Here is a 27,521-nt window from a genome sequence, read left to right on the forward strand (position 1 = left end):
CAGTCCTTCCAATGAATATTCAGGACTTGTTTCCTTTGGGATTGACTGGTTGGATCTCCTTGCAGTCCAAGGGACTCTCAAGAGTCTTCTCCAACACCACAGTTCAAAATCATCAATTCTTCAGTGCTCAGTTTTCTTTATAATTCAACTCTCACGTCCATACATGACCACTGGAAAAACTATAGCTTTGACTAGATGGACCTTTGTCAGCAAAGTAAATTGTCTCTGCTTTTTAATATGCTGTCTAGGTTGGTCATAGCTTTCCTTCCAAGGAGCAAGAGTCTGTAGTCACGGCTACTGTCACCATCTGCAGTGATTTTGGAGCCCAAAAACATAAAGTATCTCACTGTTTCCATTGTTTCCCCATCTATTTGCCATGAAGTGATAGGGTCTAAATTTCTTTTGATTATTATCTTAATGCAAGTAGAAAGCTTAGTTCTTATTCTGGATGCCACCCAGAAGACAATTCTGCATGTTCATGTTTTCCAGGAAGCTATTCAACAGTTTTATCCCAACTCTAAGAAAAGGCAAAAACACAAACTTGATACCGCTTATCTGAAAATATATATTCTTGTCTTAAACGTTTTGTTTTATAGGTGCATGTTACTTTTGACCATGATCCATTAAGAGAAATAGTTGTATTTTTCATAAAGTAGCCAAGTTACATGAAATAATCCATACAGGTCCTGCTGACTCATGTGTGTAGGAAGGTTATTTTTGCCATTTCCTCTGGTGGATCTATAATTTGGCTTTGAAGGGCAACAGCTTGAGGAATGGCACTCTTCCAGAGGCTGACTCTGAGCCACTGCCTAGGGCAGGAAGTCACAGTCTAAGTCTAGAAGGAACTGAAAGCAGACAGGCTGTGTGCTGGCTCTTGGATCACCTAAGGAACGTCAATGAAAGCGATGATTTACTTAGCATTCTGTGCTTTTGACCACAGTTTCACAGGCCTGATTTCAAACCCATAGCATGAGATGAAGTAGAGGCCCTTTTGTGATCTTTTGAGTTCCTTCCTTGTGTTCACAGGTCAGGAAACACGAAGGGTGTAAGGGAACAGGGGTAAATATTGAGCTTCAGCAATCTGTTGGCCTCACTCTATGGTTATATCCTTTCTACTCCTTTCTCTGTCCTGATAAGCAAATCCCTGTAATTAATTATGAAATGTGAAAGCCAAGGGTGGCTTTCATGTCTATTTTTCATAGAAAAATCTCATGAAATGTCTATGAGAGTTTTATCTCAAGGTTCAAAGGTAGAATAGAGTAGTAGTCGAGAAAAATTAAACTAAACTAGACTGAGTTCAAATTCCAGCTCTACCTCTTAGTGACTGTGTAATTTTTGACAAGTTAATCAATTCCTCTGTCCTTGAGTTTTCTTGCCTCAAAAAAAGTACTTAATGTTAAGTACTTAATGTTAGTACTTAATGTTAAGATTTTTGTGAGGCTTAAATTGATTAATATAGTTTAAAATACTTAGTTTCCTAGGTGATACTCATAAATGCAATTTATTATAATTATTAATTTAAATATTCCAAAATAGACTTAATGGAATATATATTTGAGTGTCCACTTTCAAAACACAGAATCTAGGCTTTCAAACTCAGGGTATATGACTTATCAGAAGATGCAACTACCTTCGAATGCTCAACGTCCAGTCATGAACCTGGGGGCACATAAATAGTCAACTGTTTCTTTAAGTTGAAATTCTTAAATAAGTTCCTCTTTTCCCTTATTTTTTTCCATACTCACAGAAAAGAAATGTAATTGTGTTTTTGATCAATCAGCAGAAAATCCCACACTGCTCCATGATGAGGGCCCCGTGAAATGTGAATTAAGTGATTTGCCCAAAATACAATTGCCAGAAAAAATGCAAGATACCAAATTAAATTAGAGAAAATAATACTTTTAGTATAGGTCTGCTCTATGAAATATTTAGAATATACTTATGTTAAAAAATGTGTAGGTTTATTTGAAGTCTAAAATAAACTGAGTGTCCCATATTCTCTTTGCTAAGTCTGGCAAACCTAATCCAAGAACTCACCAAGACTATGCTGGTTCTGTCTTGTCCAACATGAAGATAAAAACACAAGACTACGCAATATTCTGCTTCCTAGTTGGGAATCACTTCAACTAACTTATAGAATTCATATTTTCAGTAAGATGATAATCAGAATACAAAAATGGCTTTATTATATATTTCAAGGTTATTTATTACAAGTTATAGTTATTGATTGGTTATTAGATTCATAATCACCAAATAAAAGTATTTATTCATTTCTACATCTAATATGTGTAATGTCTCATAAACCCAAAATCTGGACTAAAAAGTCTAAACATTTTCTATTTCCCAATTGTATAAACTATTTACATTTAAAAATTATTTCTGATCTTCTGTCATCCTTTAAAATGTATAGCATGTTTAAGAGCACATCGAATATGGGAAAAAAATCACTTCTGAAAGATCAAATGCTCTTAGTACAAATCAATGCTCTTACATCTTAATCATTTCAGGAGTAGTATTATTAACATGATGTTTACTTCAAAGATAATATTAAAACATGTTATTTAGAATACTATGCCTAATGTATCTATCAAAAAATAAGCACTGCTATCTTATTCTTACCGTTTTTAATACCTTCTAGGTATACGACTACTGCCTACCTATGGGTCTCCATAACTTTCTTTTTCATAGTCCTTTATTCTCCCATAATCTTCCTTCCCACTAAAACCTCTCCTTCCTTGAAGGAGATCTCTCCTGTCTTCTCTGCCCTAGCTGTCACCATGTCTTCTTTCCGCTCTTGCTCCCCACTCCCTACCTACCCTCCAAACTCCCTCCTCTCCCACCACCTCATCTATCACCACCACCCCAGTCATTCTTTCCCTGCCTGCTGGCTTCTTTTGAAAAAAAGGGCATTTCAGAAGGTAATGCTTCAATTGCATTTGTTCTTCCTTCCCCGTAAAGCACTCTACCCAGGAATACCTTATTAATAGCACCGATTTTCTTCTCTAGGTTGGCTTTGCTACTGTTTTAATGATCTTGGTTGTATCTTCATGAGCAGCAATGTGTGCCAAGGTCATAGTTGTCATGCATGGAAAGAAATGACATTTAGGCTGATAAAGTTTTGCTAAGTCATCATCTGTTTTAATTGAGCCAAATTCACATATTTATGCAGAGCTATTTAATTTAGACATGCACATGCATTATTTTTTAAATGACAGACGTTCATTGACATGTATCTATTAAGATATAATCAACTACTGTTTACCATGTCACATCTTTATATTTATCATATTCTCACTTGAAAAGTTTTCATATTGAAAAATCCCATCCTTAGCATGGAAATATATTTCTGGATTAAAATGCTAAAAATGCAAATTGAAATGTCCTAGTCAGTCTGCTTCTATAAATTTAGGATTGTTATATATATACACACATATATATATACACATATATATATACATATATTCTGTACAGTATTTACAAATAAAAAACATTTATTTGATAAAAATACAAACATTTATCATTTATATGTTTATTTAAGTGTTAGACTGAAATATGCTAATTCACCACCGCAGTGGCTAAATGAATATATTATGACTATTCAGATACATTGTTCAGATACATTGTCAGAAATTGTTTAAAACTAAGGCATTGATATAAAGTTTTTGTTTTGTTTTATTGAAGTCTGGTTGATTCATAATAGTGTGTTATTTTCAGGTATATAGCAAACTGATTCAGTTATACATATTACATATACTTTTTCATTATGTAAATAGGCTATAGTTCCCTGTCCTGTACAATAAATCCTTGTTGTTTGATATGAAGTGTTAATCTCTTACTTTAATATTAGAGTTTCTTAACTATGTTATTTTGCTTGAACCATCAGTAGCTAACTATAGAAGAAGGAAAATGGGATAATCAACAAAGATCAAAAATTTTTAAAAATCTATCAAATGTTCCCTAAGGGAAACAAGTCTGTATTTTTTCCCAGTAAGTTCAAGTAGAAAAAGCTTCTCAGGAAAATTCTAACTGTGACAGTACTTTAGATTCAGTTGTTGCTATTCAGTTGCTAAGTCATGTCCAACTTTCTTATGACCCCATGGACTGTAGGACACACCAGGCTCCTCTGTTCATAGAATTTCCCGGGCAAGAATTCTGGAGCGGGCTGCCATTTCCTACTCTAAGGGATCTTCCAGACACAGTTCCAGGGATTGAACTCCTGCATGGACAGGCAGGGTCTTTCACTAGCACCCCCTGGGAAGCCCCTCTTGATTGTGAGGAGCTTGTAATCTCACACACTTGCTCAGTTCAGCGGCTCAGTCATCAGTCTAATCTAGCTGGCTGCCCACTAAACCTATATACATAATAATAAGGAAAGGTTAGGGCTATAAGACAATTACAATCAAAGTATCATAGTGGAGAGAGAAATTCCAATTGGAATGATCACAGAAAACGTTTTGGAGGAAGTATTTAATTGGGAAAGGTGAAAAAAAAAATGGAAGCATTTTATATTGAAATATTTGGTTTGGAATCTCATATCCCTAAATTCAAATCTTAAGGCCACCGTGGTACAGACAGAAGCAAGCTACGTAGTTTCCTCATTTATAATGTAAAACTGGTTAAGAAACTTAATCAGTCTTTTAAACTTTAACATACAACGCATAGGTTAAATTAGATGAACGCGTGTGTGTGCGAGAGAGAGAGAGAGAGAGAGAGAAAGAGAGAGAAGAAAAAGGAAGGGAGGGGAAGAGGGAAGGAAGGAAGGGAGATAAGAAGTCTGAAGTATGATTTGCTACAGGGAACTTAGGCAGAATGAAACTCCTCAGGCAACTACATAACTCCTCAGCTAGTTGATCTTCTCTAGGTAGCAGAGTGAAAAAGAGCATGGAATTCAGGACGCGGAAACCTTGTCTCCTACTTGTCACCTATGTATATAACTTAGTAGTATTAATAATTTGAAGTGTCTCAAATTTAAAATTCTTCTCTTTAAGGCTTTCTTTGCCAATTTCATAGCTCTTCTCCTAAGAATTCAATAGCAAATCCATGATATTAAAACATATAACACATAACCTTTAGGAGTGCAATAAAATAGTAAGTATGTAAGAAGCACAATAGTATTTTTTAATACTAGTGAGTATGAAAGAAAAAAAATTGAAATCAAACACTAGGGTAGCAAATGGGAAGCAATCTGATTCTACTGCTGCTGCTGCTGCTAAGTCGCTTCAGTCGTGTCCGACTCTGTGCGACCCCATAGACAGCAGCCTACCAGGCTCCGCCGTCCCTGGGATTCTCCAGGCAAGAACACTGGAGTGGGTTGCCATTGCCTTCTCCAATGCACGAAAGTGAAAAGGGAAAGTGAAGTCGCTCAGTCGTGTCCGACTCTTCCCGACCCCATGGACTGCAGCCCACCAGGCTCCTCTGCCCTTGGGATTCTCCAGGCAAGAGTACTGGAGTGGGTCGCCATTGCCTTCTCCAATCTGATTCTAGCCATTACTAATTACATATCAAAGTGTGTTTATGTTGTAAGTGAAAAATAAACACATGCAAATTTAATATATCTGATTTTAGAACTACCCATCTGACAGTTTTGCTATGCTGATTTAAGTATGATTATCTTTAAGGAAACAAGTACAGATGTTGGACTTGATGAATTTTTATTAACTATTGGCACAGACTTACTATTTTCAAAGAAACATTTTTCTTGTATATTTTGAAAAAATAATCATTAACAATTAAGTTGTGGGAAAATCTTTTGCAGAGGTCACTGCTTTTTTTCCCCTTTAAGTAAGCATGAGTTTTAAAATGCAGTGGGAAGGTGTGAAAAGGAGACTCAATGACTAGTGGTGAAAAGAAATTTTTTAAAAACCAGCTACTTCTGTGGCTAGTATATTTAGAAAGACAAGGAGTCGCTATGCTTTTGCATTTTGTACAATGAAAATACCCATGGCCAGGTGTAAAATTCAGGAAGACCAGCAAATTTGATTCAACAGTGAATTGACTATGACATCATGACATCTATAATTGTTAATAAAGCATCAGTTTGCCAGCACAGGAAAGGAAAGTGCCAGATAAATGCCACTAAGAACTTTAAGTTGCATACATTCAGTACATTTTCAATCTAACTATTGATGAATTCAAATGGTGTTCTTTCTTTGTTAATGTTAAAATCAAGTGTATTAATTATGGGCCAAAAGGTATACTGGATTTTATTAGTCCTAATATATCAATAACTTTTGTCCTCTAATACCATAATTTAACATAAATGAAAAATGAATTGGTAATAATAATTCAAGATGTATGTGAAGCATTTATTTATTCATTCACTCAATTAATATGTCACATATATTAAATTTTTATACGGCTATGTAAATGATTCTGAAGTACCAAGGTTTGGAAATTCTTGGTCTGTTTAAAATAACACTACTTATATTAACTAATCTTACTTGGTTTCAAAACAGAAAGATAAAACAGTAAGCAAGCTGTCCCTAATAATCTTTCTGTTCTCTCCCAATTCACTGCCATGGTGCCATATCTGACCCTCATTAGCACTGACTTTCATAGGAACCTTCTACCTGGTTTCCTTTTTTCCATTCTGTTTGGCTGTTAAAATACCCAACTTACTAGAGCTTCAGTCCTTACTCTAAACTGACTCTATAGAGGGTATCAGTCAGTCCACTGATTTCAATCAGCCTTTTCTAAAGACAATACACATATTTACATCCAGCCCAAATCTATTTCCGGAGTTTTATACTTATGTATTTCACAGTTTAGTGCACATCTCTCAAATGAGACACAAGGTTATCCCAAACCTAACTCATCCAATGCCCTGCCAAACTGGTCATCTTCTCCCACATCAAAGTTCAGAGTAACTGCAGTTTTACTCTCCTGACCACGCTTCTAGTGGCTCCATGGGCTGGACATATGGATCTTTCCATGTTTTTCATTGGTTGAACTTGTTTTTCTTTATAATACATCTTTTTTCTGCCACATGTCTCTGCCTCTTTCCCCTTAGCAACACATGGTCTCTGCCTGCCTGACCACTTGTCTGGATGTTAGTCCCTTGATCAAGAAGGTCTTTCCCTCAGGGTCAACATTCTTGATGGTCCTGCTGGCCATGCCCAAGGAGCAGTCTCTAATTGCATCCTAGGAAAGAATTTCCCATCTCTGTATCTCATATTCTTTGTGCTAATTTACAACACTCCATCTTCAGTTACAGTTAATTAAACACGACTTACACAGTTAAGGGTAGAACCTAGATTTTATTACTTTTTGAATACTGAGCACATCCTGCAACAGTCCCAGGAACATATTAAACTCTATAAAGAAGTAGTTATGAAAGAAATTAATCATTCTGTTCTCTGCAGCTTTGTCTTGCCTTAAAGGCAATTTATTTTCCTAATTGTTCAGTGGTTTTATGGATATTTGTTTTTTAGTATAAAAACAATGCATTCATTTTATTGTATGTAGATTGGAAATATTGAAAAATATGAAGAAGACAATGAAAATTGCCTATTATCTCATTACCTTTTGGTAAACACCTTAAATATTTTGCACATTTCCTTCTTTATGTGCCTTTTCCTATGCCTTTATGTTGGTATTTTTGTGCATTTACACATTCCATACTTGTTTTATGGTATGCTTTCTATGGTGTACCTTATGGATTTCACAATTTTTAAAGTAGCCAACTCAACATAAACTTTTAGTAAGTATAGATATTAGCAACAATGTTTCTAATGGTTTTTAAATATTTGTTAGTAAAACCTGAAATGCTCTAGAAATATTATACATTAAATGCATATAAGGGCTCTAAGAGTAAAGGAACTAAGATGGCTCTGGTTAGAGTCTCATAAAATGTATATATTTCAAGCTTAGAACCTGAAGTATTTGGGAAATTTATAATCATGTTTCCATAAATACAAAGCAAGAGAAAATGGTTATTGTGAAATAAGTGTGCCCTTTCATTCCTTAATTTAAAAAAAATTCTGAACACTTGGCACTATATTAAATATGAAATGAACAAGATATACCAGGTGACTCTGCTTAAAGAACTTACATAATAAATGGGGAAACAGTTGATATGTAGTTAAAACAATAATGGGAATCAATACAACCTGGAACAAGTTCCAAAGAAGGAAATAAAAATGATGCTGCCCAAAAAATGCCTAGTGAGACCTGCTTTAGAAACACTAAACAAGGAAAGAACCAGCTACCAGAACAGGGGAACCTCTCCTGAAAAAAAAAAAAAAACAGAAAGTGCATGGTGCTAAGGACAGACAGAAGCACCATCCTTTTGGAAAGGCCTTCAGTGATGCTGAAACTGGCATTAAAGGGACAAGTGTATGAGGGGAGTTGAATTTGTGGGCAAAAATTGGATCATAATGGACAATATATTTGGTCTTGGATAGTCTACAAGCATATAATAGAGTAGATCTATAATACATCTAAATATAAAAGCTGCTTAGACTGCATTTCCTTCTGTCACTTCTTCTTGTGTTTATTTATATATGTATATATATAAAGACAGCAGTTAATACCCACCAGTCTGATTAAAAATGAGTACATTTTCTAACTCAATCATTTATAAAGCATATTATAAACAGATTTTTTTAAACTTTGCATAAAACTGAATGAATTTAATGCAATGCCGCACACAGGAATGTTGTTGAAATCTGAATCACTGTTATTACAAAGATAAGAATTTGAAATTCAGACATATTGGAGGAAATTTATACCCAATATCAATCATGCTGGTTTGTATTTTGTCTTCTTTGGATGAAAATAAGTGAAATAGGAACCCATGGAAATGGAAAATAAATCTGAATATCACTTTGATAAATTACTCTGTTGATTGTTTACACCATTAACATCTCATATTAAGTCATGTAGATTAAAAATGTATGAATTATCAATTTTTAATCTGTAGGCCATTTTTTACCACTTAGACTCTGCTTGGATGCCTCTGTCTCATATATTTCAACTGAATTATGAACCTACCTGCAGCTGAGTAAACCTGGCCAAAATGTACTTTCCAAAATGTTATGTATTAATTTTGGATGTAGAGCAAAATGATTCAGTTGAACACATATTTGTTCACATTCTTTCCCATTGAGGTTTATCACAGGATACTGAATATAGTTCCCTGTGCTATACAATAAGACTTTGTTGTCTATCCACTGTAAATGTAATGGTTTGCATCTAGTCCATCCTTCTCCTTTCCCCCGCCCCCTTGGCAACCACAGTTTGATATCTATGTGTGAGTCTGTTTCTGTTTTATAGATAGGTTCATTTGTGCCATATTTTAGGTCCCACATACAAGTGATATATAGTATCTGTCTTTCTCTTTCTCACTTCACTTAGTATGATAATCTCTAGTTGCATCCATGTTGCTGTAAATGGTATATTTTGTTTTTCTTTATGGCTGAGTAGTATTCCATTGAATTAATATATATTGTATACATACCACATCTTTTTTTTAAATAAACATTTATTTACTGAATAATATAACCTTAATGCAATTATTTCTTTATGAAATCAGGAAATTAGATTATCTCAGCATATGTATATTTCCTTTTAAAACACTGTTTACATTTTTTTTAATTTAAAACCCCATGTATTTAGAGAGAAAATGTCCACTTTTAAATAATAGGTGTCTGGTGGTGGTGGTGCTTTAGTCACTAAGTCATTTCTGACTCTTGCAACCCCATGGACTACAGCCCACCAGGCTCCTCTGTCCATGAGATTTCCCAGGCAAGAATACTGGAGAAAGTTGCCATTTCCATCTCTAGGGGGTCTTCCTGAACCATGAATATCAAACCAGTGTCTCCTGCATTGCAGGCTGTTTCTTTACAACTGAGACCCTTGGGGATTCCCTGATAGATGTATCTAAGAAGCCAGGGGAAGGAAAATTAGAAAAAAAATACCACATCTTCTTTATCCATTCACCTGTTGATGGACATATAGGTTGTTTCCATGTTTGGGCTGTTGTGAAAAGTGTTGCTATGAACATTGGGGTGCATGTATATTTTGAATTTTAGTTTTGTCTGGGTATATGTTCAGGAGTGGGATTGATGGATCATATGGTAATTCTATTTTCAGTTTTCTGAGGAATCTCTGTATGTTTTCCATGGTGTCTGCACAAACTTGCATTCCCACCAACAGTGTAGGAGGGTTCCCTTTTCTCCATATCCTCTCCAGAATTCATTATTTGTATACTTTTCAATCATGGCCATTCTGACCAGTATCAGGTGGTACCTCATTGTGGTTATGATTTGCATTTCCCTAACAGTGAGGAGAAGGCAATGGCACTCCACTCCAGTACTCTTGCCTGGGAAATCCCATGGACTGAGGAGCCTGGTAGGCTACAGTCCATGGGGTCGCTAAGAGTCGGACAAGACTGAACCACTTCACTTTCACTTTTCACTTTCATGCATTGGAGAAGGAAATGGCAACCCACTCCAGTGTTCTTGCCTGGAGAATCCCAGGGCCGGGGGAGCCTGGCGGGCTGCCGTCTATGGGGTCTCACAGAGTCAGACACGACTGACGTGACTTATCAGTAGCAACAGTTAGGGATGTTAAGCATTTTTTCATGTGCCTTTTAGTCATCTGTATGTCTTCTTTGGATAAATGTCTATATAGGTATTCTGCCATTTTTTATTGAGTTGTTTGCTTTTTTGCTATTGAGTTCTATGAATCATTCATGTTTTGGAAATTAAGCACTTATTGATTACATTGTGTTTGCAAGTATTTTCTCCCAGTCCATAGGTTGGCTTTGCATTTTGTTTATAGCTTCCTTTGCTGTGAAAAAGCTTGTAAGTTTTATTAGGTCCATTTGTATATTTTTTGCCTTGATTTCTATTGCCTTGAGAGACTGACCTTAGAAAACATTGGTATATTTTATGTCAGAGAATATTTTGCCTATGCTCTCTTCTATGAGTTTCATGGTGGCATATCTTATATTTAAGTCTTTAACCGTTCTGAGTTTATTTTTGTGTGTGGTGTGAAGGTGTGTTCTAATTTCATTGATTTATCTGTGGCTGTCCAGCTCTCCCAATACCACCTGCTGAAGAGACTGTCTTTTCCCCATAGTATCTTCTTGCTTCCTTTCCTGAAGATTAATTGGCTGTAGGTGTATGGGTTTACTTCTGGGCTCTCTATTCTGTTCCATTGATCCATATGTCTGTTTTGGTGCCAATACCATGCTGTTTTGATTACTATAGCTTTGTCGTGTCATCTGAAGTCTTGGGAAGGTTATGCCTCCTGCTTCATTAAAAGATGCATAATTTTTAGTGAGCAAGAATGAGAGAAACATTATGGTTACAGAACCTAAAAAGCCTGCACACATGTATAAATAGAGTAAAATTTAGATAAAAGCTAGGTAGAGAGAGTAAAAATTAGCTGCTAAAATTGTCCTTGGGGTCTGGAAATTAAAGACCATTTTTTAAGTCAGCATAGATGTAATTACTAGGGAAGACTTGGAAATTCATAAAAAATAGCCTCAGCTCTTTTATACCTCAGAATTGAAGGAGCAGAGACCTAAGAAACATACCTGCCTTCCAGAAATAATTCTTTACCTATGCTAAAAATGGAGCATACAGTAACGTGGATGACACGAGGTCACTTTGTCTAGAAAGTGGAGTCAGTGTTTCAGAGGAAGTGGCCTTGGATTTGCACCTTTGAAGGCAAAAAGGGCATGCCTCCCTTCCTCTTTAGAAGAGATGCCCGTATGTTATACTTTGAAGGACTGAGCAATCATCCATCCATGGATGTCATGAAGAAAGAAAGAAAGACTCATGCCTCAAGTCTTGAGGTAACTGAATATGTGAAATGAAGAATTTAAAATAACATTATTTAAAATTTGAATGTTCACATATTTTACTGTCTTCTGCTATTCCAAAATGTCATACCCTTCTCCACAACCATGATTGATATAATGTTTGTCACAATGCATATAAATCACGAGGGCTATGGCAACACTGGGACTAGATAAGTTCACCCACCTGAGATAAAATGGATTCAAAGCATCCCTACATCCAAAAAGGGTCTTAAAAACTGAGCCCCTCCATTCTTTTGCCCCAAAGATCAGACCCTGAGTTTAGGGTCATACTCTTGTATGAGAAGCTCTGAGCCCTAAGCCTTGTCTACTGCACACTGGCTGCAAAATCTTGGGCAAGTTATTTAACCTCTCTGTTAAAAAATAAAAAACTCCAAAAAAAAACCCCACAAATAAGGTTGATGAGACATATATGTGTAAGTGCTATATAATGCCATTGAGTATAGAAGACTTAATATAATTAATATGCTGTTAAAATTATTTTAATATGCCAAAGACACTCTTGATTTTCCAATGGCTGCCAACCACTATAGTATTAAAAATATATATTCTCTTATGTAGTACTCAGTTATATTTGGGGTCAACCAATCCAAGAGATCTGATACTTTAACTTTTATGTTCAAGCTCTATTACATGTGGCATAGAATTCATTACCAATGTAAGAAAGTTGAAAAACATACTACATCCTTTATATCTCGTCTTATTGCTTACATCTATGAATAGAAAAGCTAAATTATTATTTGGTTCAGAACAGCTTATTTGTTTGCTGCTTTTTTGTTAACACTCCAGTTACACACAGATTTTGCATGACACTAGACTTAGCAGCAGCAGAGCATTATTTAGCACACACTTTGCTGTTTAGACGGAGAAGGCATTGGCATCCACTCCAGTCCTCTTGCCTGGAAAACCCCACGGACGTAGGAACCTGGTAGGCTGCAGTCCATGAGGTCGCAAAGAGTCTGACATGACTGAGCGACTTCACTTTCACTTTTCACTTTTATGCATTGGAGAAGGAAATGGCAACCCACTCCAGTGTTCTTACCTGGAGAATCCCAGGGGTGGGGTCGCCCAGAGTTGGACACAACTGAAGTGACTTAGCAGTAGCTGTTTAGAAGTGCTTAAGCACTCTTTCCTCCCATCACCAAACCCAAGCACAGCTGCCATTTTTCAGAGTCAACCAGAAGTGTGATGAGCTTGTAACAAACAGGTTTAAGAGGTAGAATCAATCAGTATACTCAGCATTACTGCACTGTATACCCCAAAGGAATGGCAGAAGGACACCTGGCCAGGTATTAATGGCTGATATCTTACGGGGCATCACAGTGATTTTCCAACAGTTGGCTACACGAGTTTGGAGGCTATTCTTTGGGAGACATATCACATCCATCCACAGAACTTATAATCACTGCATAATCCAAGCTGAAACTGTTGGAGCCAGCTTTATTGGTATATCATTTGTTTTATTTTTCCTCTGAGAGTCTGGAAAATAGATAATTATTGTAGATAACTGTGCATACACAAACACACACACAAAGAATAGAGAATTACAACCATTTTCAGATTTACTTTCACCCTTGTCAATACATCTCCTCATCATTAATAGTTTTCCAATCCTAGGGCCAGAACACATTTTTTATACTGAGTTTAAATTCCATGCATTTTTTTTGCTCCTGAAATGGATGGTTTTTTTGTTGGCATGTATGAAAGCACACACATGTCTTCTTTAATAAGAATGGAAGCAGGAGGGTTTACTAAAGCACGTGTTTTTCAAAATTGGACACAGTTTTAACAATTCACAAAATTGCTATTACCAGATTTATGGCTTAATTTCACTGAGGTAAATAAGCGCTTTTATTCTACTTTAACTGGGAAAACATTTACTAAGCTGGTCTCACACCTCTGTGGACATTATCCGCTTCATCTCCCTGAAGCATCTAGGTTATAGTCAAATTTCTCTTTCCTAACATTTAGTGCTATATAAAATGATGCTGTTATTGTTTGCCTATCGCTAAGTAATGATTTTAGAGAAAGCTAAAGTCAAGATAATTATAAAATACACTTGAATAATTTCTTTAGGGGAGGAGAAGGAAAGGTTACTATATATTCTGTTATTTTTGCTGCTGTTTTTCTAGCATTTAATTTCTGTTCCCAGCAAGCTCAACAATTAGTTTCAGCCTCTCATTGTCACAGGGAAAAAAAAAAAATTACCCTCTCCCTGTTGAGAATTTTATTTTCTTTTTATACTTAAAAGATCCAATCCTCTGGGTCTAAGTAATAGTTATATGTGAAATGGTGATTCTAATCCTCACCTATTTGCTACTTTTATGGGGAAATCTGGGTAAGTCACAAGTTTTACGTTTCTCTTTTATGAAATGATTTTAGCCAATCTTTTGCCTTAGTTGTATAGTTATGTATCTTGAATGCTAACAGATTTGTGAAATATGTAATACATACACAGTTGTATTATAGATGTATATATAGCTCCACATATAGAAGCAAATTTGTTAACATACATGAATTATTTAAACAATTTCGCCTAATGTCATTACTAGCATTCTTTAAAAATACTTTTCCATTTTGGAAATGTTTACAGAATTTTCAGAAAAGATAATAAAGCATTACCCATAATTTTAACTGGCTAACCAATATTATCATTCTATGTTTAAAACTCAGATCTCAGTATGTCTCTATACTAAATTTGTTCTGCTCCACCCTCACTCACATTTCCTAGAATTTGAGATCAGTTTCAGTTTCTGAAACCTCTCCAACTTATCTGTGAGACTATGTAGGAGGTCTCACAAATATTTCCAAATTCAGAACTTGGGTCACCAGGAGGGAGCCTGCAGAATCAGTGGCTCTTGGGAAATTCTCTAGTGGTCTAGTGGTTAAGACTCTGCACTTTCACTGCTGAGGCCCCCAGTTCAGTCCCTGGTCTGGGAACTAAGATCCCACAAGCCTTACCATGTGGCTTATTATTTTTCAAAGTTATATAATATATATTATACACACACACACACACACACACACACACACACGTTAATATGTGTTCATCTCAATCTCCAAATTTCTCTCTCCCCCCACCTCTGTTGTCCCCTTTGGTAACCATAAGTTTGTTTTCTATGTTTATGAGTCTATTTCTGTTTTGTAAATAAGTTCGTTTGTATCATTTTTTAGAGTACATATGTGAGTGTGCTAAGCCACTTCAGCCATGTCTGACTCTTTGCAACCCCATGGACTGTAGCTCTCCAGGCTCCTCCATCCAGGGGATTCTCCAGGTGGGAATACTGCAGTAGGTTGCCATTTTCTCCTCCAGGGGATCTTCCCAGGGATCTCCAGGGATCAAACTCACATCTCTTACATCTCCTCCATTGGCAAGCCAGTTCCTTACCACTAATGCCACCTGGGAAGCTCCCACATATGAGTTATATCATATCATATTTGCCTTTCTCTGTCAGACTTAACTTTGAATCTCTAGGTACATCCATGTTGCTCCAAATGAAAATGGCATTATTTCATTCTCTTTTATAACTGAGTAATTTTCCATTGCATGCGCGCGTGCACACACACACACACACACACACACACACACACACACACACTACCTCTCCTTTCCCATTCTTTTGTTGATGGATATTTAGCTTGCTTCCATGTCTTGGCTATCGTGAATAGTGCTGCTGTGAACATTGGAATGCATGTATCTTTTCAATTTAGAGTTTTCTCTGGATTCAAAATTATACACAAAATAATAATAAGTCATTTATTGAGTAGCAGAATTACCATATGTTTTACTAGAAATTTTCAACATATTACCTAATTGTTTCTGAAAATAATTCAGTGATGTAGGCATTATCATCTCCCTTTCAAAAGTAATAAAGAAACTGAGAAATAACAATGCTTGGTGAATTACAATGAAGGTACAGTGCTTCTCATGTCAGTGTTAAAATATCCTATGATTTAGCACCAAGATGAATAAACATTTCTTAGGCAGGGCTACTTGAGAATCTAAAATTTATTATCGCTCTGTGACAATTTACTCCCACTGATGATGATGAAAATATCCTTTTATTGTACCTTCTTTTGTACTTTGTATGCAACATATATCATCTAATTATATGCAGCTCTATTCTCTGTTTTTCTGTACCAAATAAATGTGTCACATTTGGTATCAAATAAACTGCCATATATAATGATATTTACATATTATTACATAAATAATACCATTTATATATGGAAGTTTTATATATATATATATATATGTATATATATATATATAAAATATGTATAATTCTTACTTCACCAAATAGACTTTAACTTCACTGTGGGCAGACTGTTAGTTGTGCAGTGAACTCTATAACATCTAGGGCAATGCAGAGTATACAGGCATTTACTAAATATCCGTGGTCTTATAAGTTTATTTTTTAAGAGTGTTACCAGAGCTATGTAATGGTATGACCAACTGCTCAGTCTTTTAAAATGAAGGATTTAGTAACTTGAAGTATATTTACTTCATCAATTTCTCGGTCCTTCAATGGTTAGATCCTTTTTCTGCTTAAAGGTTATGCAAGACTGATGGTAATATTTTTAACATGCACTAGCTTACCAGACACACTTCACAAGGATCAGAGAATTATTGATCTAGATATATTTTTTCTTCCTGCTGCCTCAACACACTTCTCCAGCCAAGTGCCAATTTACATAGAATATGTAAATAAACTTCATACAAACATGCACAAAAAATATTGTACCTCTTAGCATCATTAAAAAGAACAAAAACTACCACTTTACAGTTGGAAAACGTCAATACATATTGAAGAGCAATATATCACTAATAATTTTTAAAAGTCATATAATGTTGGATTAGCTAAACAGAAATAATACTTTTAATGAGTATTAAACCCTTGTTAATGCATACCTATGGTATAATATAGATATTATCTAAACATGTTCTTTTAGCTGGGAGCTATTAGGCATATTTTTCTCAATTTAAGGAAAATACTCAATCAACAAATAATGCTATTAGAGACAAATGTCAACTTCAAATAAATGAGTACAATATGAAGCAATTTGAGTGAGAATAACTTTCATTTTTGTATGGCTCTGAAATTTCAAAGATATTCTGGTCATGAAGAGGCCCTTTAAGACACTGCTGCCTTTTTTAGAATTTTAAATGCCTGGACATGACCCGAAATAGTCCACATACCTGTAAACTGAGAACAAGATTCATCATACTCTAGGAATGCAGAAAAATGAAGCACAGGGAAGGAAAACACATATGGCATTTCACATGGCAATAATGAGGCTAAGTTGCTTTTTGTATTCGAACTGCAGATAAAAATCCAAAGCTTATAAAATCAAAGGCCTAAAACAATAATAAAAGCAACTGAGGATTTCTCAGTCTTCTCCCAATTCTGATATAACGAATCGGTTCAAATGGGTAATAAGAATATTTAATTGGTTAATCTTTGAGTTATATTTCACTTCTCTGCAGCTCAAATTCTAAATATAGAAGGGAAAAGGAAAGAAAAAGGAAAAAGCTAAATTTTCATTCAACAGACAGGATGAACATTTAAAGAGCTCACTGAAGTGATAAGCATAACTTTATATTCATATGCAAAAACAAGGCATTTATAAATAAACAAACCTATACAAGTACACACATAGAGTTGGCCTTTTTCTCTTTCTGTCTTCCTCTCTTTCTAATTAGCTGCATGAAGAGTCTTAGGACTATTTGATCTGTAATTTTCAGGCAAACAGATCCAAGTACAAAGCATTATTGCCTCAAAATCAAAAAGTCTATTTCAGCTGCTCACATATTTTTCCCTAATGTCTGTTTTGAGGGCTAGATTATAGACTGTAGTACAAGCTTACTCTGTCTTCCTCCAAAAGGACATTTACAAAATTTAACTGAACCTGACAGTAATTTACCATATCTTTGTGGATGTAATTAAATGTATAAGAAAGAAAAATACCTGTGAGACAAAAACCACTACAATATTGTAATTAGCCTACAACTAATAAAAATAAATGGAAAAAAAAAGAAAGAAAAATACTTTATTGAAGAATTAATTGCTTATTTCACTTTTTAAGGGCTTTCTTGTGGCTCAGACAGTAAAACCTCTGCCTACAATGCAGGAGACCCGGGTTTGATCCTCTGGAGAAGGCAATGGCACCCCACTCCAGTACTCTTGCCTGGAAAATCCCACAGGTGGAGGAGCCCGGTAAGCTACAGTCCATGGGGTCACAAAGAGTCAGACACGACTGAGCGACTTCACTTCACTTCACTTTTTAAAGAAATTTTTTAAATATTGATAATTTATCCTAAAAGTGTGCTTGAAATATTATGTTTTATTTAATGACCGGGTATTACCTATATATCCTTCCCCCTACTTTATGAATACCATGTAATTTAAAGCAGAAATTACATGAAATATCAAAAGATTCACTCAAATCTTAGCCTGTTATCTTCATATTATAAATTACAATTTTTATTTTTAATAAAAGCAATATAATAATCTTAGTTTTGGTCATTACTCAGTATAGAATTACATAAGTTTTCTGCAGATAAGGAAGGAAACATTTATTCTCCTATGATCTATACAGAAAAAAAACATTTATTCTAGTATAAATTTGAATAAACCCCTATAATTCTTTTTCTCAAACATCTTCTAACTATAACTTTTGAGTTCTACCCTGTAATTTTCTCTTAAATTAACTACCTCCCTACATTTCTTGGGCTTCCAGGGGGAACTAGTGATAAAGAACCCTCCTGCCAATGCAGGAGACATAAGAGACTCAGGTTTGATCCCTGGGTTGGGAGGATCCCCTGGAGGAGGGCAGGGCAACCCACTCCAGTATTCTTGCCTGGAGAATCCCATGGACAGAGGAACACGGCAGGTTATAGCAAAAGAGTCACAAAGAGTTGGACATGACTGAAGTAATTTAGCATGCATTTCTTCCATTTTTCCATTCATAGAATATTTTTTCAGTGTCCCTCATGTTTCATGTACTAGCATATTCTCTAGGACCACAGAGATAGAGCTCACCCCCAAGAACTTCCAGCAACCGTAGGAGACATTAGAGAATTGGCAATAACAACGTAATTGAGAAAGTATCCATGGTAGAGGCTGTCACAAAATTTCTGAAGCACCTGTCTTGATTCAAGAAGGTTAAAAAAGCCTTAGAAGAAAAGATAATATTTGAACTCTTTAATGACAAGTATTATTTAAGAAGGTTGACAAGGCATGTGAGGATGTTTCAGATAAAGGAAATACTAGCTGAAATGACTCAAAAGTACAAGAGAGGATACCTCACTAAGGAAACAGCAAGAATTTCTGTAAAGCTAGTTAAGTCTTGAAATTGTAGGAAGAGATTAAAATGGAAATGTACAAAGAGGATTGATTATAAGGGTCCTTGTAAATGTGTCTAAAAAGCTTGGACTTTTGCCTGAATGTAAAAGGGAGGCACTGAGTGATTTTGCTGTTCTCAGTCACCAAGTTGTGTCCAACTCTTTGTGACCCCATAGACTGCTGCATGCCAGGCCTCCCTGCCCCTCGCCATCTCCCAGAGTTTGCCCAAGTTCATAAGCATTGAATTGGTGTTGCCATCCAACCTCTGTCACCCTCGTCTCCTTCTGCCTTCAATCTTTCCCAGCATCAGAGTCTTTTCCAATGAATTGGCTCTTTGCATCAGGTGGCCAAATTATTGGAGCTTCAGCTTCAGTCCTTCCAGTGAATATTCAGGGTTGACTTCTTTTAGGATTGACTGCTTTGATTTCCTTGTTTTCCAAGGGACTCTAAAGGGTCTTCTCCAACACCACAGTTTGAAAGCATCAGTTCTTCGCTGCTCTGCCTTCTTTATGGGCCAGCTCTCACATCCGTAGATAATAAAGACCATAGCCTTACTATCCAGATCTTTGTTGGCAAAGTGATGCCTTTGCTTTTTAATACACTGTCTAGGTCTGCCATAGCTGTTCTGTCAAGAAGCAATTGTCTTCTAATTTCATGACTGCAGTCACCATCCATAGTGATTTTAGAGCTCAAGAAGAGGGTATCTGTCACTGCTTACACCTTTTCCCTTTCTATTTGCCATGAAGTGATGGCATTTGATGCCATGATCTTAGTTTTTTGTTAAAAAGGTATATATTTTACACAGATTACTCTGGCAGCTATGTGGTAGATAATCTGATAGACTGGAGTCAGAGAAATCAATTAAAAAACTATCCTAACAATATGAATTCATCCAATCCAAGAGCACAGGCTATCTTTCCATGTCTTTGAGTCATCTTCAACTTCCCTTTAATGTTTTGTAGTTCTCAGCACATAAGTCTTTCACCCCCTTGATCAGGTTTATTCCTACTTATGTTATTTTTTTTGGATGTGATTATAAAAAGAATTGTTTTTGTTTCTTTCACATTCCCTTTCTGATATTTCATTGTTAGTGTAAAGAAATGCAACTGATTTCTGAGTGTTAATCCTGATACTTTGTTGGGTTCATTTATCAGTTCTAGTAGTTCTGTGTGGAGTCCTTAAGTTGTCTATAAATAATATTATATCATCTGCATATAATGACAATTTTACCTCTTCCCCTCCAACGTGGATACTTTTTATTTCTCTTTCTTGTCTGATTACTGTGGCTAAGACTTCTGTGTTGAAAAGAAGTGGTGAGAGAGGGCATCCTTGTCTTGTTCCAAATACTAATATCCTAGGTGAGAAATAAGGCAGGCTTAGCTAATGAAATCTAGTTGCAATGTGGTGTTAGTTGCTCAGTCATGTCTGACTCTTTTGCAACCCCATGGACTAGAGCCCACCAGGCTCCCCTGTCCATGGAATTCTCCAGGCGAGAATATTGGTGTGGGTTACCATGCTCTTCAGTTGCAATGTGGAACATGAGAGATTTGATACATATTTAGAAAATCGAGAAGTCTGTACTTGGTGATAAACTGAATGACATAAAGGGAAAGGGGGGGTTTAGGGCTACCCCAAGTTTCTATTTTAGATGGATGAATGTGAAAAATAGTAAATACAGGGTTTGGAAATGAAATATTGTGAGTTTGGGTTAAAATGTGGTGACTACAATTTTGACATGTTGTTGGATCTTGAACAGTGTGCTATAACTAGGTTAAAATGTTGATTAGATAGCTGGAAATACCAGTCTGGACCTCAACACACAAACCTTGGCTGAAGAGAAGACATAGATGACACATCAAATTTTTTGTAGGTAAAGTCTCAGGGAGTATGTTCTATATGACTGAGCAGAAGGTCATTATCAAATTATATTCTCAAATATCAAATTTATTTTTATAACAGTTCTTGAGAGAAAGGTAGAGAGAGAATAATGACCCAAGTATTACTGATTTTCCTGTTGAGGCGATCAGAGAGCATGGACAGTCACTGGATCAACCCAAGAGGAAAATGTTTTAATGCCCATCCCTGTTAAGGCTGTACATAAGCTCCCCCTCCTACATGTTCACGAATGACTCAGCTTTTGTCTTTTTATGTATGATCTCGATTACCCACCTGCTGTTTTTGTCCTGTCTGCAGAAAAAGAAATGAAGCAGAATGGAGAAATAACTTATTGAAGCTCACTTAATATATTCAGATGAAAATCAGGCCTAACAATGAAATGTGACTAACATTGTTCTCCAGTTATCCCATATTACAGTTATTCCATTTATCATTTGTGTGAGAAAATGAAATGAGTAAATCAGAATAAATACTAAGTGAGTATCAGGATGTATATTTTAAAGGCCCTTGAGAATGTGGCTTGGCTTCCTTTGGCTAAAATAGAAAATAGGGGCAAAGTCAAGGCTACATGCTCACCAACTAGTTCCCTCCCCATCTCCCTATGAAATAAGATAATCTACAATTCCCAGCTTCTGCAGTTAGATGAGCAATATAGTGCAGTTTAGATAAAAGTGATACACATCACTTCAACCAGTATTTGTTTCCTGTTACAGCATAGGAAATTGCCACAGACAAGGCAGCATTAAGTAAAACAAATTCATTATTTTACCGTGTTTGTTGGGGCATGGTAGGACCGAATTCTTGGCTCTTTATCTGATTGATTGTTGGGAGTGGGGACAGTTCTCATCCGGGGCTGGAGGAGTTCTTCCAAGTTCATTGGCTAATAGCAAAATTCTTATCCTTGCAGCTGTAGGACTGATACTCACACTTTAATACTAGCTCTCTGTACACTGGGGCCTGCTCTCAGGTTCTTGTTACTGGCCCCTCCATTCTTAAAGCCAGCAAATGGAAAAGTTTGTCTCACATCAAACCTCTCTCATTTGAGTCCCTGGTCACCACTGTCTCTGATGGTGAGACCCCGGTTTCATGTATTTAGATCCACCCCACCCTCGTAGTTTCCCTTTTTAAAAATCCAACCATGTAGTTTAAGGATAATCTAACCAAAGGGAAAAAAAGTCTTCCATATTTATAGCACGTGGATTCTAGGGACCAGGGAATCCTCAGGGTCATCTTAGAATTCTATCTACCACTCTGGCTAACCCATTGAATATCCCATGAGAACTTCCACTCACTATTTCCATCCACCACCAGATTTGGAGATTCAGTTGAGGATTATGAGACCTTGAAAGATGAGGGGCCACCAGATGGAAGGGGCAGAGATCCTGAAATGAGTATCAAAAGTATCAATGCCCCCTTCCTCCACTTTCTTGCATTGCCCTGGGTAGTGAGCAAGAATCAAATCTTTATTATATTGAATTTTTGGAGTTCTTTGTTCCAGTTGATAACCTGTTTTGGTTAGTGCAGAAACTGGTATCAATAATAGTAGGATAATATTGTGATATGTTATGAACTTGCTGTCTTCCAGCTTTTCATGTATTCCTTCCTTTTCCTAATAATTCAGGTGGCATCTCTTTCTATGTGTGGTGGCCTTGAGCAAAAAGCTGTTTTGGGCCATTACGTGGATTTTGTAAATCTTTATAAAAGACACTAGTTTGAAAGCTACTGTGCTTTTGATATGCAGTATGCAAGCTTTATTGAGAAAGAAATTCTTCTCTTGGAGTTATAGAAAAACTGGTCTTTGCATATCAAGAGCCAAGTTGTGAGGTTCAGGATACAGACTACATATAATGTATCACAGATTAGTGAAAATGCATATTAATGCATTGGTGTACTTGCCTTGAAGGAGAAAAAAAATGTGATTGCTGAAGGACTGAAGAGACTGTAATGAGACATTGGCTTGATAAAGGAGAAGTAGAGAGACCCACATTCCTGGGGAACTTCAAGCCACATAGAGAAGACCCTTGTGCATCTTGAGGCTGAAATGGTGGATGAACTACAGCTAATGGAGGTGGCCAGGTGCATTCATCCAGACTCAGTGTTGGTAAAGCACCTGAGTGTTCTCCAGAGCAGTGAGTGAGCTGACAGGTTCCCAGGGACTGAGAGCCAGGACAAGGTGTGAACTTGTTCACTACAGGCTGAGGCTGGGTGAGTGAGCCTAGAGGCTGATGCAGTGCAAGATAGGTGATAGCGCTGGTGAAAGCAGGATGGCATTTATTGCAGACAACCCTCCTCTGACGGTAAAAAGATGTACTATGTGACTCTCCTTCCTCCATATTGCAGATAGATTACTTTCAGGGAGAAGGAAAGAAAATGGAGAGAGAGAGGGAGAATAAACTAATTTAGCTTGGATTTCTAGTAAAAGGGACTGGGTTCATGAACTCGTCATAGTAGGTTTTCCACCACCAGCTGAAACAGAGACTCAAATTGAAGTTAGTTGGAGAAATATGCAAAGTGACATCTTTGAAGATAAACTTCTTCCCTCAATCACTTGATGGAAATGTTTTTTAATTTAGATGTCAACAGCTGCTGATATTAAGAAGGGAAGAAAAAACAACACAAGACTTCCCAAATAAAAACCTTTGATGAAGAAACGAGGTCAACATCCTGTCTTCTACATCTTACTGGCTTCCCTTTTGCCTAACTCTTAAAAGTTCCCTTGAATTTCATCCTCTGCCATCCTCCTTGAATTCTCCAAATACCACCGTAAAGAAGGCTCATCCACACCCATGTTATGCTTAGTTGCCTACCACATCTCTAGCTGCAGTACTGATCTTGCTTCTGAGTTCCATACCTACATTTTCAAATCCTTACTGGTCTGCATTATTGACTCTATATAGTGGGAAGCTCCAAGTCAACACGTGTCCCTTCTTTCATCGGCATCCCCTTACTTTATCTACTTCTCTCCCTGAAATTAAAAAAAAAAAAAATCTGAACATTGAGATTTCCATTCCCCCTTCTCCACCTGCACTTGACTTGTATGCATCTACTTCCTCAATCTCTCACTTCTTCCTCCTCTTCTCACTGCTCATTGCCTTTGTCTAATATTAGCCTTCACTGGTTCCTTTGCAGGATTATGGCGATATCCTTGGAACGACCTCTCTGTATCAGGTTTGCTTTCTCTACTCCCCAGACTGTACATCCACTACTACTCAGTTCATTCTCCATATTTTTCACAGTGGTATTCCTAAAATGCAATCTAACCATACTACTTTTCTGCTTTAAATTATTCAGAGGCTCTCCTTCAGGATAAAATCCATGATATACATGACATAGTAGGCTTTTCATGGTCTGTGTCTTGCTCCCATTTAAACTTCATCCTCCATTTCTCAATATCATGAATTACAAGAGCTTCCTGAATGGGCTTTGTTCTTTCAACCCTCTGTATTTGTTAACAGGCAACACAGTACCTACATTCTTGAAATCTCATTTCCTGATAATTTTTGTCAAATATATTAACTCCTATTTGTCTTCCAAGATTCCCATCAAGCTGTACATCCACCTGATTTTTCTTCCCCAGATCATCATTTAGAGTGAAGATCTCAAAATCCTGTTCTTTCTCACTCAGCTGTTGCAAGAACATGTGGGGATTATCTGCTATTTCCTTTATAGCTTGAGTTGAAATAACTGTTTTTCTAATTCTGTTAATATAAACAGAGTTGGTAGTATATACCTCTCATGAAATTCTATAAACATCCAAACAGAACCCATTTTTTTGTTTCTTTTAAAGTTATTTTTTTCCTGGAACTTCCCTGGTGGTCCAGTGGTTAAAACTCCATGCTTCCACTGCAGGGGGCATGGCTTCAAATCCTGGTCAGGGAATAAGGAAACCATATGCTGTGCAGTGCAGCAAAAAAAAAAAAAAAAAGTTATTTTTTCTTGTCATCTTTGTCTCACTTTAGTTCTGTTCTTATCAGCTACCTCTTTTATCACTTTTTCAGATGTGCATAGCATATCCCCTGTCTCATTTGAAAAGATATAGTGTTGCATGTACATGTAAATGTTTGGGCCCCCTTTCTATATCTAGGATGCTATTTTAAATACCCTCATTTCTTTATTTTTATTTTTAAACTTTTTATTGTTTGCTGGGTTATAGCTGATTAGCAATGTTGTGATAGTTTCAGGTGAAAAGTGAAGGGATGGGACTTAGCCATAAATATACATGTAAATATCACTGTTTCCTAACATTTCCATGCAGCTTTAACTGTTTGTATCTACCCAGCAATGATTAACTAGGTTGCTTCCATTTCTTTTCCTTTAAACAATGATATGGGGAATGTCTTCTTACCTATTTTACCAGTGTGAGATTTAACTCTGAAAGATCTTGAGTGGAACTGGTAAGTCTTAGGGCACATGCATACCCTATTTTATGGAGTATTTCCTGATTCCTCTCTGGAATTTGTTGTTGTTCAGCCCCTCAAACGTGTTTGACTCTTTGCAACCCCATGGACTGTAGCACGCCAAGCTTCCCTGTCCTTCACTATCTTCTGGAGTTTGCTCAAACTCGTATCCATTGAGTTAGTGATGCCATCCAACCATCTCATCCTCTGCCATCCCCTTCTCCCCCTGCCTTTAATCTTTCCCAGCATCAAGGTCTTTTTCAATGAGTCAGCTCTTCACATCAGGTAGCCAAAATATTAGAGCTTCAGCATCAGTCCTTCCAATGAATATCTAGAGTTGATCTCCTTTAGGATTGACTGGTTTGATCCCCTTGCAGTCCAAGGGACTCTCAAGAGTCGTCTCCAAAACCAGAGTTCTAAAGCATCAATTCTTTGGCAGTCCTCCAATTTACATTCTCAGTAACAGTGCAGAAGTGTCTTTATATAGCCATGCTAAAATTCCATGTTAAATTAGATATTTAAATCATATAAATAATTTCTCCTACTTCTACATTCTTTTGTGTTTTTTTCCCTTTTCTTTCATGAAACAAAAATCTTCAATTTTTTAAAATTTATTTTAATTGGGGGCTAATTAATTTAAATATTGTAGTGGTTTTTGCCATACAGTTACATGAATCAGCCATGGGTGTACAAATCATCAATTTTGATATAGTCATGTTTCAGTTTTTTTCCTTGGTGTTTGTGCTTTTTAGAGTTTTGTTTAAAATCTCCTTTTTAACCCGAAATCACAAAAATATTATTCTCTTTATTTTGGTGACTCCTATTATCCAGCTGTTGACAATCCTGCCTCTATCCAGCATTTTTACTCATTTATTTTTCTTCTATCCTTCTCCCATGCCATCCCAAATTAATCCCTTCTTGTACCTTCTTCAAGAGTCTCCCAATCTTCACCTCACTAATCCAGTCTCCTACTATAAATCTTTCGTCATTCAACCCATCCTTGTCCTTATTTCCTCATTTCAAAATGTTCTCCCCAATACCTGCATGTTTTCTTTAAAATAAGTTTTGTTTCATATTTAATATTCTTCCTTATCTGTTGAATATGTTTATGATGTGCACTTTAAATATTTTGTTCTTTCTGTTGCATTAGTTCTGCTTTTTCAGGAAATGATTTTTCTACCAGTGATTTTTACTGTATAGTGTTTCAGCTCCTCAGTAACTAGAAAATCTATTTTATTGGATTTATCCTATTGCTTTGACTAATATCTGTTACTAAAGGGGAGATTCAGAAGCCTGGACTCTTGTGCTCCGCTTTGTTTCAGAGTAGAAATTTTAATGTCGCATTCTACCCCTTCCATCCGTGTCCTTCTAGTGACTTTGCTCCTGTAAATGCCTTTAACCTGCACCCTTATGTATGTTCTGATTAGCTCTTGCAGTGGGGCCAAGGGTGAAGGTGCAAGAATGATCAGAAGCTCCCTGGGCTGCATACATTCTCTCATAGGTCATCTTCATCATACCCAGACTCACCTTTCTCATTACTCCGCTGCCTGTGGCTGATACTGGGCCTGGTACTGCTGTATTCCTGCCCCAGAGAAGTGAAGGATGAGGGAGAGAAAGGGCCACAATTAGGAAACCTAACCCAGACTGTGCCTCATTTGAAGCTCCTGTCCTTCTCTAGTTTGCAAACTTCTCTATCTCCCTCTAACTTGGTTCCACTAAGATACAACCATCTTCGATCTTTTCAAAGGTTTTATAGTTTTCTGTGAGTGGTTGAATGGAGTTTTTCATGGATGTTGTTCAACATGATCTAGGATATGTGACTCATATTGTATTTTAAACTACAGTGAGGTGCCATTCACTTGAGAATACAATATGAATAATACCCATCACAATTTTTCAATGTTGAACTTGATTTAGAATTCATTAACCATCATAATTCTGCTATGGCTCATTCTGTAGAGGAATATAGGAGCTTGTGGTAGTTCACTCTGTTGTCTAGAGGCAGAAGAAATCAAGTGTTTTTGCTGTTTTTTTAAACATCGTACCTCTTAACTA

This window comes from Odocoileus virginianus, chromosome 19, assembly GCF_023699985.2.
Source record: "Odocoileus virginianus isolate 20LAN1187 ecotype Illinois chromosome 19, Ovbor_1.2, whole genome shotgun sequence".
Taxonomy (NCBI): Eukaryota; Metazoa; Chordata; class Mammalia; order Artiodactyla; family Cervidae; genus Odocoileus; species Odocoileus virginianus.